Source organism: Geotrypetes seraphini, chromosome 1 (assembly GCF_902459505.1).
Source record: "Geotrypetes seraphini chromosome 1, aGeoSer1.1, whole genome shotgun sequence".
NCBI lineage: Eukaryota > Metazoa > Chordata > Amphibia > Gymnophiona > Dermophiidae > Geotrypetes > Geotrypetes seraphini.
In genome coordinates, this window is record NC_047084.1 from 404,429,036 (window position 1) to 404,450,081 (window position 21,046).

General features: G+C 41.7%; 1 protein-coding gene across 1 annotated transcript in view; it reads right to left on the reverse strand.

Moving 5' to 3' along the window:
* Positions 1–19,590, reverse strand: part of CORO2A (coronin 2A) — a 418,409-nt gene extending 398,819 nt beyond the window's left edge. Inside the window, exon 1 of the mRNA XM_033918127.1 lies at positions 19,534–19,590. The gene's annotated coding sequence lies outside the window, so the exon portion shown is untranslated. The remainder of the gene's footprint in view (positions 1–19,533) is intronic.
* Between the last annotated feature and the right edge of the window lie 1,456 nt (positions 19,591–21,046).

Consider the following 21,046-nt stretch of genomic DNA (forward strand, 5'->3'; position numbering starts at 1 on the left):
TACTGGAAGCCGACAGGCTATACGCAGGAAATGAAGACTGAAAACTGACAGGGTTGATGATCAGTCTAGAAGAGGTATACAGGCAGATTGATAGGCTTAAAAACGATAAATACCCAGACCGGATGGCATCCATCCGAGGGTAATCAAGGAACTGAACGGGGCTATAGCTGAACTGCTTCAACTGATAGCCAATCTGTTGATCAAATCAGGAAGGATTCCGGAAGACTGGAAAGTGGAGAATGTTATACCGATCTTCAAGAAAGGTTCGAGGGGAGATCCGGGAAACTACAGACTGGTGAGTCTGACCTCAGTACCGGGAATGATGGTAGAGGTGCTGATAAAGGACCGCATCATTGATCACCTTGACGGACACAATCTGAGGATCAGCCAGCATGGCTTCAGCAAAGATCTTGCTTGATGAACTTGCTGCACTTCTTCGAGGGAGTAAACAGACAGATAGACAAGGGCAACCCAGTCGACATTGTACATCTGGATTTTCAGAACGCGTTCAACAAGGTTCTGCATGAACGACTACTTTGAAAAATTGCGAGCCATGGAATCGAGGGTGAAATACTCACGTGGATTAAAAACTGGCTGGCACATAGGAAACAGAGACAATACTAAGACTGGAAAAGCGTCACGAGTGGATTGTCGCAGGATTCGGTGCTTGGATCTGTGCTCTTCAACATATTTTTATGTTGAAATAATTGGTATGATGGCTGAAAATTGGTATGATGAGTGAGGTGATTAAATTTGCAGACGATACGAAGTTATTCAGAGTAGTGAAGATGCAGGAGGATTGCGAAGACCTGCAATGTGACATAAACATGCTTGAGAAATGGCCCTCGACATGGCAAATGAGGTTTAATGTGGATAAGTGTAAGGTGATGAATGTAGATAACAAAAATCTTATACATGAATACAGGATGTCCGGTGCAGTACTCAGAGAGACACCCCGGGAAAGAGACTTGGGAGTACTGGTCGACAAGTCAATGAAGCTGTCCGCGCAATGTGCGTCAGGGGCGAAAAGGGCAAACAGAATGCTAGGAATGATTAAGAAGGGGATCACGAACAGATCGGAGAAAGCTATCATGCTGCTGTACCGGGCCATGGTACACCCCCACCTGGAATACTGCATCCAGCACTGGTCGCTGTACATGAGGAATGACACAGTACTACTCGAAAGTGTCTAGAGAAGAGCGACTAAAGTGGTTAAGGGGCTGGAGTTGCCGTATAGTGAGAGATTAGAGAAATTGGGCCTCTTCTCCCTTGAAAAGAGGAGACTAAGATGGGACATGATCTAAACATTCAAGATAATGAAGGGAATAGACTTAGATAAAGACAGGTTGTTCACCCTCTTCCACATGGCTCCATCATTTCCAGAATCCCCGTCCCTCTCGCCACTCTTGTCAGGCTATATATCTCTGTCCCTTTCTCTCTATCCCCTTTCTTTCTTCCTGCCCTCCCATGGATCCATCTCTTCTTCTTCTCTCTATCCCCCCCATGGTTCAACATTTCTCTCTTTTCTGTTCTTCTTCCCTACCCCATTGATGCTGAATAATATGGAATAAAAGAAATGCTGCATCTCTCTCTCTCTCTCTCTCTCTTCTATCCCCAGACCTAACATTTCTCTCTCCCTTCCTCCCCCAGACCTAACATTTCTCCCTCTCTCCTTTCCATACCAAGGCCCAACTTCTCTCCCTTTCTCTTCCCACCCTCTTCTCTTTCTCCCTCCCTGGTCCACTATCTCCCCCTTTCTCTTTCCAACTGTCCTGCCTTCAAGTGGCTCTTTCTCCCTCCCTCCACACCACATCAGGTCAAACTTCTCTCCTTTTCTCTTGTCTCCCTCCAGACCTTGCCCATCACATTTCTAAATCTCCTGTTTCTGGGCCCAAGTTCTTTCCCTTCATGTTACCTCCCCCATCCCCAGTCTGGAACTTCTACTTAAAAAAAAAAAGAAAAGTTAGCTGGTCCAGAGAGCTTCCTCGGCCAGCATGCCTTGCCTTTTCCCTTCTTCCCCATCCTGCTGACAAACTGACCACAGCACTGCCCTTGGCCTCCTTCATGCGTTTCTTCTGTTATACTCTGCCCCCAATGATGCAACTTCCTATTTCCTCTTTGGCTTGGACAGCAGCAGAAAGAAACATGGAGGAGTTTGTGGGCAGCTGTTCAGTCAGTTTGTCAGTGGGATGGAGAAGACAGGGCAATGGGGGGCCAATGCCAAAAGAAAGGAAAAGGCATGCCGATCCACAGGAGCCCCCTCAAAGCCGCAAAGCCCTAATGCCATCCCTGCTCCCATCCCCCTGTGTAGCACCTCCGGACATGACCGCCCCCCTGTGAGATTTTTTTGTGGCCTGCTCCGCCAGGGCTTCTCTCTGTTGTGTCATCAACGATGCAGCAGAGGGAAGGCTCCAGTGGGCTACAAGAAGTAGAGCATTATCTCATCGGTAACCTTCCTCCCTCTTCTGTGAAGGCAGGACCCAGCAGATAGGAAGACCAGAGAATGCCCCGGGAGCACCCCTTATGGTATGCACCTGGGGCAGACCATCTCCCCCCCCCCCCCTCCTGGTCCCCACTCTTGGTATGCCACTGAGATGGACTAAGAATATCTCTCAGGTTCTTTTCTTGAGAATATGCAATCCTCGACTCAGCATGTTTAAAAGCAGGATGAGTGTTAACAATGGTCCAATATTTTTTAACAATGTTAGCCACTTGAGGACCATTCTCACAATATCTCAGTACACAAGTTATCCATTATGATATTTCTTTTTGCAAACAGCAAATCCCTGTTGCAGTACCTGGCTCTCTTGTAGGCTTTTCTAATGACAGGTTTTGGGTACCCTTTTCTGTAACAATTTTTCTTGTAGGATTATTACATGATGTTTAAAATCTGTCAAATTTGTATAATTGCACCTAATCCTAACAAATTGTGAAAATGGTAAACTATTTCTTAATCCCTTTGGGTGACAACTCTGATAATTAAGAAGTGCATTTTTGTCCGTTGGTTTCACATATAGACTAATAGTAAAATTCTTGGGTCCTTGTGAAATAACTAGGTCTAAAAAAATTGATCACCTGACCAGAAAAATTCATAGTAAATTTTAAATGCTCATCACAGGTATTTAACCATGTTGTATACACTGCCAATTGTTACAGTTTTACTAGCAAATGCGTTGACATGTTACTTGAAGTGCCTTTACAGTTTGACATTTCTTCATCCAATATTGTTAACTCCGACGGATGGATGTCAGTTGTAAACCAGATGACATCTTTGATTAATTTAGAATTCAATAGTGCTACATTCGTGTGAAAAAATTAGGACACCCCAAGAAATATTCAGTTCTTTCTTAAGAAATAGGGACACTGGATCATCTGTTGTTCTATTGTCCCTTGATACTTAAATTCTGGAGGTCTATTTGGGGTCAAATCAATATGATATTGGAAGTCTCACTGTCACTATCATATGACGTAGTGTTGTTTGGAACACTATTAATGCCCAAGAGTCCAATCAATGCAAATAAGAACAGATTACTTCTTATCATAACAGGAGTTGTTATGCAGCTAATCACAAAAAACTGGAAAAAATGGGATATAAAAATTATTATTTTTGGTGGGAAACCTTATGCCAATTTTATGTTTGAATATATGAATTCGTTACAATTGGGACACTATAATAAATTAAAAGAGATTTGGGATCCATTAACAAAATTTTGTACGAATTGATCATTAAGATTACCCTTTGATTTTTGAATAAATGTTATGCACATCCAGGAAGGGAGGGGGTTAAGGGAGAGAGGGGATTATGTACTTATTTTATTATTTGATTGTACGGCATGCTGTTTATTGTACCAATTGTTTGTAAATCAGTTGCACTTTGTGTTGGTTTTTAAAACGAATAAAGAATTGGGGAAAAAAAAAGAAATGTTCACATATCGATGTCAAATCTATTTTTATTTATCTCAGGAAAAGAAAGTGATGTAATTGCAGTTAAACAACAAAACTTTTCCTTGATTTACTCATGAAACAAAAAAGATCCACAAAAATGTGTATTCTGAGGAATAAATTAGGACACCCTACACCCTAATAGCTAGTGTTACCCCCTTTGGCTGAAATAACTTCTTGTAGCCAGTCTCCGACATCAGTCTGAGGAAAGTTTGGTCCACTCCTCAATGTAGAATTCTTTCAGCTGTGAGATGTTTGAGGGGTTTCTTGCATGTACAGCCCGTTTCAAATCACCCCACAGCATCTCAGTGTGGGGCTTTGACTCAGCCACTCCAAGACTCTCCATTTCTTAGTTTTCAGCCAGCCCTTGGTGGATTTACTCTTGTGGAAGCCTGGTCTTTTGCTTCTGACTTTGGGATTGCTGCTCTCACAGCGCACCCTTTCAGCAGCTTTGTGGATTGTGCTGGTATGTTTTGGGTCACTGTCATGTTGCAGGGTCCAGTTCCGATTCAGCTTTAATTTTCTTACAGATGATCTCGCATGTTCCTCAAGCACCCTCTGATACATGGTAGAATTCATAGTGGATTCTATGATGGTAAACTGGCCAGGTCCTGCCGCAGCAAAGCATCCCCAAATCATGACACTTCTACCTCCACGCTTCACAGTTGATATGAGGTTCTTTTCCTGGAATGCTGTATTTGGTATACGTCAAACATGTCCTCTTTTCTGGTCCTCTTTCTGGTCATGTCCTTTTTTTCTGCCGGCATATAGAATGTATAAGATGCACCCCCTTTTTTAAAACAGTTTTTAAGAAAAAATACTAATGCCCGTGTACAGTGCCCCTCCCCTGTCAGGCTCTGCACCCAGCCCTCTCCCTACCAGGTACTGCTCAAAGCCCCCTTCCCTCCCAGGCTTTCCACCCTGTCCCCTCTCCCTGCCCTGTCCGTTCTTCCATCTATCCATCCGTTTGTCCTACCTCCTCTGCCGCCAGAATCCCTGGTGGTCCAGAGGTGCAGCGGGCAGAAGCGAGCTTTCTGTGCTCTTGCTCCACTAACCTGGTTGGTCGAATTCTGCCTTGGCTGTCCCGAGTTCTGGCTTCTTCAGTCGCTAAGCGAGAATTCACGGTAGCCAGTCAAGAAGCTGCTCAGCCGAGCAGGAGCGCAAAAGCAGGCACTTTAAATAAGTGTGGTGTTTTCACTTTTCTTTTTTGTCTTCAATAAAGCTTAGAAATTTATATGGTATTATCTGACTATTGGGAATGTCTTTCAGACAATAGATCACTAACTGATAAATATGTGGTCTCAGTGTATAATACACTTGTCATGATCTTCACAACCAGTGGCAGTGGGTATATGAAAATGCAGGGATACAGGGAAGGGGATCATAAAACAGTAACAATCTGAACTTAACTGTGAAACTTCATGTACCTTGTTCATTTGAATACAACATGGTTTGTGTTAAAAATGCCTCTTTTCAATATTAAACATTCGTGTGCATATACAACTAAAGTTTATCTTTGAAGCTTTAATTCTCACCAAAGAAAGGTCAAGTCCAAGATGGAACAGGATAGCTTCTGTAGCAAAAAACATGCTCTTTCAAATGATATAAAAAACCAAACAAAAAACTACACATTAGAGCAGGGGTCTCAAAGTCCCTCCTTGAGTGCCGCAATCCAGTCAGGTTTTCAGGATTTCCCCAATGAATATGCATGAGATCTATGTGCATGCATTGCTTTCAATGCTTATTCATTGGGGAAATCCTGAAAACCCGACTGGATTGCGGCCCTCAAGGAGGAACTTTGAGATCCCTTCATTAGAGATATTTGAATCTGAAAACCAGTGAAAATTTGCATAAATGCATAAAGCCATATTTTTTTGAATGGTCATATCTTCAGCTTCACTTCACTATAAAGGCTTGTATTGCAAATCTTGGAAGTATCTCATTGTACATGTCTGCTGGTAAAGTTGTACCAGCAGCAGTATGGAGCCAAATTTTGCCAAAAATTTTTGTTCGTGAATTTGCCTGCCTACTTTGATGACCTAAAGAAATGGAAGCACATTCGCAAAAGATTTCAAACTTGGCACAGAAACTTGGCCCAAGGTGTTGTACCAAACTGCAAAATTTCAGACTCCTAGGTAGTTTCCTTCTACCGCAGTGCTTAAGCAAAGTTGGTGTTCTAGATCACAAGAGGCATGGGAGTGGATCGATTGCTTTTGTTCAACCACCACTAGCTCCTGACCAAATTGAGATAGATCCAAAAAAATTTGCAAAGTTTCATTTGAGACCCTAGACAACACCCCTGTAAAATTTGGTTGGATTTCAAGGGAGATTGAGCGTGGGTGGTTTTCAGTATTGGTCCACTTGACATGGAACAGTAATCAAAACTGCTGTTATAAAATAACTTCTCAACAACATGTCATTTTTTATTAAATGAAATAATAAATAAATACAATCATTGGTAATAGATGAATACTAAAACAAACATTTCTTAAAGAAAAATTACATGACCACAACTGTACTTCAGATTCAATAACAACAAACTTAAATATCTACCCTTCCCCAAAAATCCCTCCATCTCGTTCCCTCCCTCCCAGGACTGTATATATAAAAAAATAAAATAAAAATGAAGGTTTACCTAACAAAACACGACTGTGAGCAATGGGTATCTAAAAATGGTGCCAAATTGTGAGCAATACTCAGCCCTGTTTCATATTCCAATCAGAAACAGACATAGCCTCCATGAGCACAAGATGTAGCATTTGGGCTCACCAGTGACCATAAGTCGGACCTGTAGGTCCTATCCATAAGTAGAAAATAACTTTCAAGCCCGAAAGAATCACCCATTTCAAAAAACCTTTATAGCCCTTAGGTATCGGGTGCTGAATATCAAAAAGCCAAAATAGGCTATAGCTATAACATAAGAAAAAGAAATCCCTAAAGAGTATATACCACAGAAAAATACTATAATATCAGAGCAATGTACTCAAATTGCAAAATTAGAAATATTGTACATATTTATTCATTTACAATTTGCAAAAATATCACAAAATTTTCATAGAATAGCATACACAGAACACCATACAAACACTACAAACAAACCAAACAAGATATAATAACATATAACAGGCACTATCAAACCAGGCTGGAAAAGGCCACACAAAAAAATCATACAATGATATATAAATATAGCTGTGTTCAAAAGTTCATAAATCACTTCGCTTGAGAGTTCGAAGTCTTCCTGGAACAATGTCCACGAGGAATGAAGCAAGCAATATGATTCTTCTTTTTTACGCTTACCAACTCCAGTGGGACCTTCAGCCAACCAAGTGAACATGTCCAAGAAAACCAGAACTCGCCGGGTGGCGAAGAATTAGATCATGTGGTCTTTAATTTTTCTGCTAAAAATCTTTCTGCCACTGAATTGTCTGTTTTACAGTTAGGCATGTCATTTGTTCCGTTTGTTCCAACTGACGCTTATGCTCATCTTCATCGTTTTTTTAGATCCCTCAAACTGAAATTATTTTTTAGATGGGATTTAACTCCCCATATTAATTCCTCTTTTATGGATAGTCATCATATTTCTTCTACCTGGACACCTCCTGGTGATCCAGATGCATTTATTTCAGTGTTTGAGAAATTGGTTCTTAAAGATGTTAATTCTCTTCGATGTGAGAAAAGAAAATTACCTTTTAACCTAACACGTGAACAGAATTTGGCAGTTAAAGCCCTTGCTCAGGATTCTTCTATTGTGGTCACCCCTGCTGACAAAGGGAGTGGCATTGTTGTGCTGGACACCTCTATGTATGAGGCAGAAGCGATGCATCAATTGTCTGATTCCAATGTTTATTCTTGCTTGACTGATGACCCCACTGTGGAATTTCAAAAGGAGGTGTTTGCTCTGTTATCTCGAGCACAGCAGGAAGGGTTATTATCCTCCAAAGAGTTTAAATATCTATATCGCCAGTATCCCGTTATCCCCAATATTTATTTTTTGCCTAAAATCCATAAGTCTATAGTCAATCCTCCCGGTCGTCCTATTGTTTCTTGCAGTAATTCCCTTTTTGAACTTCTATCTCAGTTTGTTGATTTTTTTTTTTTTCAACTGTTTGTTTTTAAAATTTCTTCTTATGTACGGGATTCCATGGACTTTATTTCTCAGATTGCGCAGTTGCATATTCCTTTGGATATTAGGGATTCTGTCTTATTAGTCACCATGGACATCTCATCTTTATATACGAGTATCCCTCAATCTGAGGCTATGCGCACCATTAGTATGGTGCTGTCTGAATCTGATCTGGTGGGTAATCGTTTAGATCTTATTTTGTCCATGGCTGAGTTTGTTATCAATAAGAATTATTTTAGGTTCAAACAACAGTTTTATGTTCAGAAAAAGGGCGTCGCTATGGGGGCCACGGTGGCCCTCTCGATTGCATGCCTATTTATGGCAAATTTTGAGGAATTTTTTGTTTATTCTTCTGAATTTTTCTCCCAGGTATGTTATTGGAAATGGTACATTGATGATATATTTTTCATATGGGGGGGATCCCATTCTGATTTGGACAGATTTTTGACATATTTGAACCACTGTAATCAGAACATCCAGTTCACAATGACGTATCATTCTAATTCCATTAATTTCTTAGATATTCAGTTACATTATGACAAGGTGAAAGGTCACTTGGACACACAATGTCAGAGGCGTGAAGAAAGTACAAGTTTTATTCACAGCATGCATTCTGGACCCCTGAGCTCCAAGCTGGCTCAGAAGTTCCGAAACCAGGAAGTTACAGAGATATTTATTCATTTTTCTGGCTATACAACTGAATTCTAGAAAAAGCTTTTCACGTGTTACTTTTCTTAACACTCATTGGTTCTAAGCTCACACTAGCAGGACACTTATCTAACTCTTACAGTTAAATGTACAGAAGGGCAGGGTACATCATGGCTCAAACTCTTATCTATTCAGCTTACAATGTGGTAAGGTAGGGACATACATTTTAGGCAGATGCAGTCAATAGATTATACACTGTTTTCAGCTATGTAGGCCAGAGCAATATTTTAAACAACAGTTAACTATTTCATGACCCTACATTCCCCCCTTTCAGGCTGGCGTACCTAAGGAGCCAAGCCTGACAAAATAAAGTTAGGGGTCAGGAAAGTCGGGGTTCCCAGTGGGTAAGGGACGATACTGGGAGAGGGCCAATGCAGCAGTGGAACGTTTGACAACAGAGTCCATAGTTCAGTGGAGCAGCTTTATGGCTATGGGGACCATACAGGGCAGGCAGCAAAGGAGCAGAGAAGACAGGGCAGCAACCAGCAAGATGATCTTCAATGCTGAACCAGAGGGCAACCAGGAGCTGAAGGTACCAGAGATCCAGTCTGCAGTAAGGTCACGCCAGGTCTGGTCAGGAACATGAGCCAGTTTGGTGATACGATCCACATCGTTCTCAATCACTTTACTCAAGTTCAAGGCAGCAGTTGGAGAGGTTGAATTTATCACAGGCACAGCAGCTAGTAAATAGTCCAAAGCTAGATGATTCTGATAAATAGCAGTGCACATTTTAGCATTCGCTCTGCCAATAGTACTCAAAGCTCGGGAGGTCTCATTGGTTATCAGTTGAAGTACAGCTTATAGACAAATAATGCAGTTCAGCATATAGATTGGGGTCCGATAGCCCCAGGTGTCATCCTCGGTCCATGTGGCAGGTCCATAAGCAGCAATGATCCGTTCTGCAGGCCAGTCATCACCCCATTCACCTATTTTAAGGGAATTGGTGGAAGTAGACCACTTTTGGCGACCTCTGGTGTTGAATACAGGGGCTCCCAGGTGTTCACCATCGGCCAGCGGTAACAGGAAGAAGCTGGGACGGATCATGCAAAGCACACATGTACCAGTCCATTAAGCAGGCAACCAAGAGTAGGCAAACGGATCACAGAGCCAATATCAACTATCAGGAGCTGACCATAATTCATAGGAAGTTCCATTAAGCAGTGTCTGAAGGGCTGAAGACAGTGGGAAGCAACAATGGAGGTTCACAAGGCCCATCATGAAGGTCATGGACCTGACGTAAAAGTGAGGGTCTGTGAAGTCAGGTTTAACATGTCCAGCTGCTTTGCCTCCCATAGCCACTGTTCTCCCATACCAGTCCCTCCTCATACAAAATAATTGCTAACATTAAGAGTCTGACCTATAGTTTCAGCAAACTATATAAACAGATTTCTAGTGATTACAGGATATTAGTATCTACTTTCATAATTTCATAAAACTGGGGAAACACCACAGAGTGATAGACAGGAGCACATGAGTGGGATGCAATTCGGACATATACATCAGTACCTGAGTCTCACCTTTTACCATCAATATACAATGCCATGCGATCTCTGGCCTTCTGGACTTGGACATTGGCATTCCAGTTATATGGGTCAGTGATAGTGAAAACCATGGGATTACAGTAGCCTGTAGTACACAAGGGGCCGGAGCTAGGACCTATAGTAAGGGAGGCAGACGGGGTATTCTTTCTCATAAAGGACAGGCTCCACCATTAGTGAAGGTTTCCTCATAGGGGCAGTTCTTAAAGGCATCAGGTTATACAGACCTATATACTTAGCACATTTGGTATAATAACGCTGTCAATCTAGGGAGCCACACAAAACTGAATTAGGGGTAGTACCATGACCTTGAGAAACATCAAATAGCACACATGTATCACAATACAAAGACACCGGGCGAGTGGGGTCTACAATAAGAGTCTAGTTGATAAGTGGACCCTCAACATTATCAATGCAGATTTCCGCCCACTTTTAAACTTCATCACCAGTAGGTTGAAAACAGAAAATACCCTCAAATGTTTGACACTTTCTGTACTTAACTCCTTCATGCAAACAAACATCAGGCAAAGGGACTGCACTTGTTAAGTACAAAATACAGAAGAAAGAAACATAAGTGAGGGCAACACAAATATCATATCTATATATACTAACATAGGAAGCTCATTTTTCTTTCAGGCACAACTTAGAAAACTTCAAACAGTTATACTCAAGACACTTGCTAAAGGCAGTGTGAACCACAGGCAGTCAATTAAACTCAAACACTTATAAAGAATTATATTCAGAACACCTGCTAAGTACAGTGGTAAATATTCAGAACTTTTGAGGTCTTAGAAAGCTTCAGCTGAAGATCCGTGTTGTAGTGGAACCAAGTTTCATGTCCGGACACCTTGACAACTGTAAGAGAAGAAATTATTACAGTAAAAGGACCTATCCACCTAAGTTTCAGGGGGTCTGACTTCCAAGTTTTAGCCATACTGTATTTCCAGGGAATTACCCATGGACTTGTGTAGCTATCGGTAGTGGGGCCCTTTCCAGGACCCATTTGTGGAGCTCTTAAAGGGCTTTAGCTAAAGACTGGACCTGACTCTGGAGGATATCTGATCCCAGAGTAGCAAAGGAACCAGGATCTGGGTTCACAATGGGTGGTGGCCGGCCGGACATGAGCTCAAATGGGGCTTAGATGGGATGCATCTAATCTGAAAAAGAACAGAAGGCAGCAGGACAGGCCAGGACAGATTAGTTTCTTCAATTCATTTTGTGAGAAGGGTCTTAAGAGTTCTATTTATTCTTTCGACCTGACCAGAGCTCTCAGGATGGTAAGCAGCATATAATTTCTATTCAATTTGGAGGGCCTGAGCAATTTGTTGGACAACATCGGCAATGAAAGCAGGGCCATTGTCACTGCCTATAAAAACAAGGAGATCAAGGCACGGAATTATTCAGGAGGTGTTTGGTTACGTCTCTGGCGCGTTCAGTGCAAGTAAGGAAGGCTTTGACCCATCTAGTCAGGGTGTCTGTGAAGACTAGGAAGTGACTGAGGGAACGGGAAATGGGCATGTGGGTAAAATCTACAGACAGAACCTGCATCGGATTTGTTCCAATAGGTTGGTATCCAAGAGGTGGCAGTCATCTGATTGGGAATTTTATTCTAGAACCGACAACACACTGTCGGACCATATTCCGGACTAGCTGATCAAGGTGATTGATAAAGAAATGTCTCTTGAGAGTCAATTTTCATAGCGGGTTCTCCAGAGTGTGCCAGATCATGGCATCTTTTCATGAGGGCCAGGTGTTATGAATATGAGGGTACCCGCTGTGCTTGCGTTTGAAGTATCAGTGTGTGGGTCTGGATTGGCACTTGAATTGGCGCATTTTGTATCCACCCCCCTTTCAGGACAGACTGGCCCAAAATAATGCATGCCCAAGTCTGTTCCTGAGAAGCGTACTGGGGTGTAAGGGAATCCAGAAAAGGAATGATTGTATACAGAGGGGCCGAAAGAGGGGGCAGAGACTGGCAGCTCGGGCTGTGCGGTTGGCAAGGGCATTGCCACGAGAGACAAGGTCCGTCACGCATCTGTAAGCATGGCAGTGCATAACAGAAACACGTGAGGGTAGTTGTACGGCCTCAAGAAGGTCAAGAATGAGGGGAGCATGATGGATCAGGCGGCCGGAGGCTATAATGAAACCTCGATATTTCCAGATGGCCCTATGGGAATGCAAGTTAAGGAAAGCATATTTGGAGTCAGTATATATATTGCAAGACTGAGAGGCAGAGTGGCGCAAGGCAGAAGTGAGGGCATAAAGCTCAGCTTCATGGGCAGAAGGGCCAGAAGGCAGGGGCCTGAGTCAGAAGTTTTTGGAGGCAGCGAAAAGACCGCTCCTGAAGCTGGGTCCAGACAAAAGGGGCTGAGTCAGCGCCTTTGGTGGAATCATACAGAGGACGAGCAATAGTAGAGAAATCAGGGATCCAGATGGGACAGTATCCTGCAATACTGAGAAAGGTGCTCAGAGCCTTGCAGTTATCAGGGACAGGGAGACTACAGACAGCCTAGACCTCGGTGTAGGAAGGGACCTGGTACCCTTGGAGATTTGAAATCCAAGGTAGGTGACACGAGGAAGGCATACTTGAAATCAATGTAAATATGGCCACAGGAAAATTTAAAAGGCAGACCCACTATCTGAAAGACTCAGATAAATAATAATAATAACAGTTTATATACCGCAATACCGTGAAGAGCTATGTGGTTTACAAAAGATTAGAGAAGGTACAAAGTAATTGAACTTAAGATGTGTACTAACACATAAGAATTGTTCTCAATCCCTATTCTATATCAGGTTCCTACCCCAAAGAGCTGACTTATAAAATTAAGCTAAATGCAGTTCTGGATCCACCCACTAAGCAAGGTAGTCTGACACAAGCGCTCTCTAAAGCAGCAGTCCCTTCACTATCAGCTGACTGGCAAAAATATTTACTTCAATACAAAAGCATTCCTAAAAATTACATTGTTATACCTAAACTTACATTTTTTATATACAGAAATACAAAACAAAGATTGGAATATACAGTAAAACTTTGGATTGCAAATAACTTGGTTTGCAAGTGTTCTATAAGACAAGCAATGATTAAATTTTAACTTGCTATACCAGCAACGTCTTGCAATACATGTACATACAGTATAGAAACATCACATTTTCACAACTGAGCCAATGGTTCCTCTCTATATGACGCTGCAGGAATGCAGTGACTGTTCCAAACGAGCAAGGGCTTGCAATACAAGTATGTATATTTTTGTACACTAGTGCCCTGGAATACAAGCATACTTCTGGAACAAATTATGCTCCCAAACCAAAGTTTTACTGTACTCACAAGTTTAAACATTGTTCATTTTTATTTTTTTTTTACAATCAACATGGGTCTCAGTAGAGACTTACTCCCCCTTCCTACAGAATTTCACAAAGGAGAGAGAGTTGCTTAAAGATCAAAGAGATCAAATTACAGATGTAGTCCTTTTCAGAACTTTTAAATTTAGACAAATAACTACTAAATTTGGACAAAGAACTTCTTTTTAGCATGGAATATAAGTTCCAGAAATCATATTTTTCGTTTATATGCATTTCTGAATATGCATATACATTTTATAACATAGCCAAAAACTTCAAATGCAAAACCACTTATCTGTTTCAGGAGAAACCACATTGGAAGTGCTACACACTTCATGGCCCTTATCAGCACAAAAGGAAAAGTACTCTCTTCTCATGCTGTGAACAACTGACAGTTTAAACTTCACTAATACATTTGGACAGACAGAACTCATAAAAAAACCCGGGATACTGCAGGACTTGGGAATCAGATGAAGGGAAGAATTTGGCAAGGTCTGAAGCAAGGACGGTGAAGGATTTTCCAATTGGAATGCAAAATAGGCTGACTGGAAGAGGAACCGACAGCAAACGAATGCATAAAAACCTGACGAGTTATGTCCTCTTCCAGGGAGCCAGAGGGGGCCAGCCCACACCAAATATCGGCCATTCTAACTGGCACAGACAAATAAGGGTTGATTTGTTAAGTATAATCAAAGACAAATTCCTTTTTTAAAATTAGCTAACATATCAAGGGATCCCCACAGGTAGACAGACATCCCCCCATTGTGCAATGGAGGACAAAAACACTTCCCTGAATTCCTGGCCCCGCCCATCTCTGGACTAGGGAAACGCAGTACTAACAGGTCCACACTCGCTTCGTCCTCAAGGACGTCTCAGACACTCTCAAACACACAAAACACAACAGATTTCAGTTCAGTTACTCAACCAGAAAATAACAGTTCCTAGAATCCCTTTCCCACAACTTTTCAGCGACAGATCACGTGGCTTACTAGGCAGGAGACGAGAGACAGGATAGGGATGATCAATCCCCACTTACCAGATAGTGGCCACTCCAGGTACAGATACAGATACAGATACAGATTCTTGTACTTTAAACTGAGACTAGATAAGTCAGTTGAAGCGGTCCAACGTCCTGAGGTCTGCCAACCCCCCAAAAGGAAGGCAGCCGGCTAAGCAGACATATCAGCCGTAGGACCAGAAACAAGTGACCAATCGAGTAACCAGTGGTCAAGAGACCTTCAAGTCCCTGTTCGGAAGCCAAATGAAAGGTCACTTGGACACACAATGTCAGAGGCGTGAAGAAAGTACAAGTTTTATTCACAGCATGCATTCTGGACCCCTGAGCTCCAAGCTGGCTCAGAAGTGCCGAAACCAGGAAGTTACAGAGATATTTATTCATTTTTCTGGCTATACAACTGAATTCTAGAAAAAGCTTTTCACGTGTTACTTTTCTTAACACTCATTGGTTCTAAGCTCACACTAGCAGGACACTTATCTAACTCTTACAGTTAAATGTACAGAAGGGCAGGGTACATCATGGCTCAAACTCTTATCTATTCAGCTTACAATGTGGTAAGGTAGGGACATACATTTTAGGCAGATGCAGTCAATAGATTATAGACTGTTTTCAGCTATGTAGGCCAGAGCAATATTTTAAACAACAGTTAACTATTTCATGACCCTACATTTGACAGTTCAATACTTCTATATTTCGTAAATCTACTGATACCAACACAGTATTGCACTACCGTAGTTTCATCCTAAGCTTTTACGTGATAGGATACCTACTGGTCAGATGCTTAGGCTAAAACGCTTATGCTCTTCTAGCAATGATTTCAAAACTCAGAGCCAATTTATGTCACATAGATTCAGCCAACGGGGTTATCCCACTCATGTGATTAAAAGCACGGTGAAGCACGCTTCTCATGCTGACCGGCAGTGGCTTCTTTATCCTAAATCATCTCATGAGGTTTCAGATTGTAGGATCACGTGTGTGTTACCGTTTTCCCCTCTGTCTACTCATATACAGAATATCATCAGCCGTCATTGGCATCTATTGAGTTACCATCAGGTATTCACCAACAGACCTAGATTTGCCTTTAAACGTGGTAAAAATTTAAGGGAATGTTTAAAGCATCGTGATTCCACTCTGGTTTTTGCCAGTGCTGAGCGTGGTCACACTGCTTGTGGTCAATGCCGGTATTGTCAGTATTCTTTGAGCACTGATAAAGTTTTCATTCCCAATGTTAATATTTGGTTTTCTCTTCAATCCAGTTCAAATTGCAATTCCACCCAGGTTGTCTATGGGATCTTTTGCCCATGGCAGAAAATTTATATTGGCCAAACAAAAAGAGCCATTAAAATCCGTATTGCTGAACATCTTAGTTGTATTAGAACCCTTAAGAATGAGGCTCTGGGTAGAGCACTGGGTTCAGTTCAATCATTCTTTATCTGATTTGCGTTTTTGTGTTCTCAAACAGCTTGTTGTCAACTCTGGGGGGGGGATATCTCTCGCTTACTTATGTATCAGGAGCAACGGCTGAGTTTTACATGGCAAACTGTCATCCCCAACGGAATCAATAAAGAGATTGAGTGGCTGACTTGGTTGTCAGTTGTCTTTCTCTTTGGATTCATTAAAGTTATTTTTATTTTGGCTTCAGCTGCTATTTATTGCCTTGCCTTTTTTCAGTCTCCATACTGTTGGGTGTGGCAGCTGTGTACTCAGCGTTGCTCTTTGCATTTGGTTTTGGCTCCCTGCCTGGTATGATTGCCATTAGTCAGTTTATATTTTGTGTTTTGTGATATGCTTTTGTTTCTGCTCATGTCACTGTAGTGTACACTTGTTTTTGTTTTACTTTAGTTGCTTTCTTCCTCTTGACAAAGATTTCATCGAAACACGGCCTGTGTTGAGGAAGTGTGAGGAGATGTTAGAAGATTAGTTGCCTGTTATGGCATTTCACCTCTGCTTGTGAAGACTTTGAAAATGCTCTCTGTCCTCTTGGTTTGAGACTTTTTTGATTATCTAACTTATTATACTGTTTACTGACAGCACGTTTGCACTTGCACTTGCTTTGTGATATGGAGGTTGGATTTGAACTCTAATCTGTTTGGGATGTTGATTTTTTTCCTTTCTGCATGGCCCACAATCATCTTGCTTGCTTCATTCCTCATGGACATTGTTCCAGGAAGACTTCGAACTCTCAAGCTAAGTGATTTATGAACTTTTGAACACAGCTATATTTATATATCATTGTATGATTTTTTGTGTGGCTTTTTCCAGCCTGGTTTGATAGTGCCTGTTATATGTTATATGTTGTTATATCTTGTTTGGTTTGTTTGTAGTGTTTGTATGGTGTTCTGTGTATGCTATTCTATGGAAATTTTGTGATATTTTTGCAAATTGTAAATGAATAAATATGTACAATATTTCTAATTTTGCAATTTGAGTACATTGCTCTGATATTATAGTATTTTTCTGTGGTATATACTCTTTAGGGATTTCTTTTTCTTATCTTTGAGATTTACTTTTGAATCCCGTTGTTTATTGGTTGTAGCTCTCTGTTTTATTTTTTATAGCTATAACATGCCACATACAACTGACTTGGGAAAATACTACTGACCAAAAGCTGCAAATCAAAGGGCATTCCCAGAACATATGAGCTAATGTTGCTTTAGGGTGACCACATTTCATACAAGAACCCACAGAGACAATTGTTGCTCAATAGGCACCATATACAAGCAACAAAGAAATTTGTATCTCATCTCAAAGTAAGAAAGGTCAGGCAGGAGACCATAAAGCAAAGACAAAAAACGTTTAATATGAGTACCTTGTAAGTTTAGCTGCAATTCCACATTCCAAGCTCAGGCCACTTTGTCATAATTCATAATAGGAGAAAATTCCAGCAGCGAATGTCAAAAATACTTTAAAGGTACTATCAACTGGGCCTCCAGCCAAAACACCTCTGATAAAGTCTCATAAGTTTGTAAACATAAAAATTTGGAGGGAAGAGATGATACATAATGACATAATTGGAGATATCTGACAAAATTCCACACACTGTGTTGAGTAGAGCTACAGGTAGCATACAATCATTTAATGAAAACGAGCCTCAGAAACAAAGGCAAGGCATATCCAGTCTTAACTAAGCCTATTCCAGCCACATAGGCTGAGGCCCATCAATCATAGGCTCCTCTTACATCCTGGAATCGCCACAGTAATAAACTCAAAACTTGAGAAAAACCTGTGCCGTTCCCGGTTGTAGAGCATAGATATCACAGTGCACAAACATAAAACGGTGTGTGAGAACGTGGTCAAACTAAAAACAGCACACACAAAAACAAAAAAAGCACAAAAATACAAAGGCAAGTCAAGTACTTAGATGCACAAAGTTGGGGCACCCTTCCCAAGAAGACTGTCGGTGAGCTCACTTGTCCTGATGTGTTTCATAGTTCAGAACCCAACAATTCACTCTCCAACGGCTCTGGCTCTAAATCCTGCATGCTCTTATCTTTCAACATAATCGCAAAGGAGCAGGATTACCACTCAAACCAGCAGCTGGCCACACCTCTCACAGCCTCTGACCACCAATCCAACTGTTCTCTCCACAGCTTCTTTCAGTACTCTCGGCCCATGATAAGAAACAATACACAGTAAACCCTTCCTCAACAAGAGCCTTGTTTCATTTTATCATGCTGCCTCAGGAGATAAGGGCTCAAAAAAAAAAAAAAATGACCACACCACAGCCATGAAAGTTACTAGTGGTAGTGAATGTGACAAATATACCTTGAAATAAATTTTTGGGGATATATCATAAAAACACAAATCTCAAGTCAATGTGCTGGAATTAATACAAAACTAAAACAAACGCAAGAAAAAGTGTGCACTTCCAAGATCATTGAAATAGGCATCAAATTGTAAAAGTATTATAAATTATAAAAGTTAATCAGATGTCATGATTAGGTCAGGTTATTAGGGAAGACAAACGAAAGCACTGTTATTGATAAAGTCTCATGTATGCAACCATCTTACGTTTACAGACCAAACTTACACAAAGTAGAAATTGAAGCTTTGATGTTAAATTTAAAGACAGTGGAGACTGAACACAAGTGCATGCAATATATTTTCAGATACTGAGGGTAAAAGAGTTTTTGCAAGGCAGCAAGCATTGTAAAATAATAGTATTTTCAAAGGTCTGCTAAGTTGACAAACCTCACCCATGCAGGGTCAAGATGCAGTCCCTACGCCAGTATTTTTTCTGCTCCTCTGTATTAAATGTAATTCTCTGTAAAGGCATTCCTAGTTGTAAAAAGACAACCTCTGCAGTGATGCATGACCACAAATTCACTTTGACCGAGTCAGAAAGTCAATAGGAAAAAAGGAATGGGGAGAGGAGGAGGGCCAGACAGCGCTGCTGTACTATTTAGGTTGGCAAACAGTGATCCGATGACATGCAAACCTTGCCAGTTGCTACCTAGATCCTTTTTAATTAAAACAGCATAGGCCTCTAAATAACCCAACACACCCCTTAAATAAACTTGTTTTTATTGTAATTAACCAATGCAACACCTTTCCCTTGTCAGTGGAGCCAAGATCAGTCCACCTGCCTATTGCCAGGTGAGGTGAGAGGCAAGGATCGTGACGCTGCAAAATAAACCGCCGATTACGGAGCTCCTCGCAAATACCGAAAACAGAAGGCAAGGGAAATACAACTGTACATATTGCATTTCAATGCGGTATACGATGGAGTAGCTAAAGACCTATGACAAAGTCCTACGTGCAAAGCAGGTATTTGTGGCTGTCCGTCGGAGATGGAGGGAGGAGGCAGGTTGGGGGCCCCCTTACACCACCCCTGAAGTAGTATTCACACAATTGACTCCTACCTTAGTCACAATGATATCGAACTGGATCCTGTTTCTGGTCTCAGGCAACACGCCCCAGTCTGTCCTCACTGCAGTGACTCGCAGCAAACTCAGCCCTTCCCCAACCACTCTCCGCCCACACAGAGTCGGCATCTTCCCATGGGGTCAGTGTTCATTCAGAATAGCAGGGCATTGATGATTTTTCACTTTTTTCTTAGTCTGGAAGAAATTACTATTCTGCAATTGCACTGAAGGGCGCCTAAGCCAAGGTCTCAGGAGCAGGGAGTGGAAGCCACTGCCTTTGTGTGCCCAGGGAACCATTCAGCCAGAAAAGAGAGCTTCACAGGCGGATGTGCAGTTATAATTGCTCCCAAAGTAGATTTTTCCTCTCCCCCCTGCTAAATCAGCTGTTGGCAGAAAGTGGGGAGAGTCTGAGAGTGCAAGGTTTGCCTCCTACTGATCTCCTCCAGCATTTCTTACATTCTACATTTCTGCTCTGCTAGCTTTCCTCTGCAGTTAAAGCAGCACATTCCCATGTTGTGGGAATTTAAATAAATGTACCGTATATACTGTAAGTCGATCAAAGTATTTTAAAAAAAGGTTGACTAAAATATAAAATATTCATGTGCCCTGCCAGGATCTGTGCCCAAGAACTCAGGCTGCTATTCAGGGAGGGAGGGGCTCAGCGCGAGCTGGAGCGGGGAAAGTTCACACCTGCCCAATACACCGCTGGACCACCAGGGATTCAAAAAGCCAAAAAAGATACGTGGGGGTAGGAAGGTAAAAAATTGTTAGAATCGGCTGGGTCAGGAAACGGGAGGGATCCCTCCTGTCTCAGCCTACCAGGTCATACAGCAGGCTGGCAGAGGCCTGCAACAAGTCGGGGTGGGGGGGAATGGGTGGGCGCTGACCCAAATATAAGACAAGACCCCCAATTTGGGGCCATTTTTTTGGCCCAAAAATCTCATTTTATATTCGAGTATATACGGTATTTTATTATAATTAGGGTCAAGGTGCTTGTTTGCTTAGGGCCCATCAAATGGTTAATCCTGCTCTGGTTGCCACCCAGGGGTTTGGGAAAAACACCAACCGCTGTCCACACCCCCACTGCCCCCCCCCAAAAAAAAAATCCCACTGTGTGGAAATAAATATACGCTTGGCTAGAAAAAAAGAACAGAAAATTTTAATGTGATGGTGCCCATACCACCCAGCTTTGAGGTTCTTAATATATTATAGGTTTTTAAATATACAGTATATTTACACAGCGATCTATTTTTTTCAAGAAAAGCTGCTGATCAATGGTGTGGATCTAAAAATTAAATTGACACGTAGCAAAAACTCTTTCTGTCTGAGTGGCAACGCTGACCAAAAATTATAAACTGTTTATCCTAAATTCAGCCCTCTTTGTAAAAAGAGTTAAAGTGTCCCCAGGTGTGAGCTTGGGACATGCTAAAGCTCTACTGAAAGCTAATGTCAAGTATGCAATAAGTGAATAGACCATGTGAGTTGAAGGTGTTTCAAAAAAGTCCCGGCA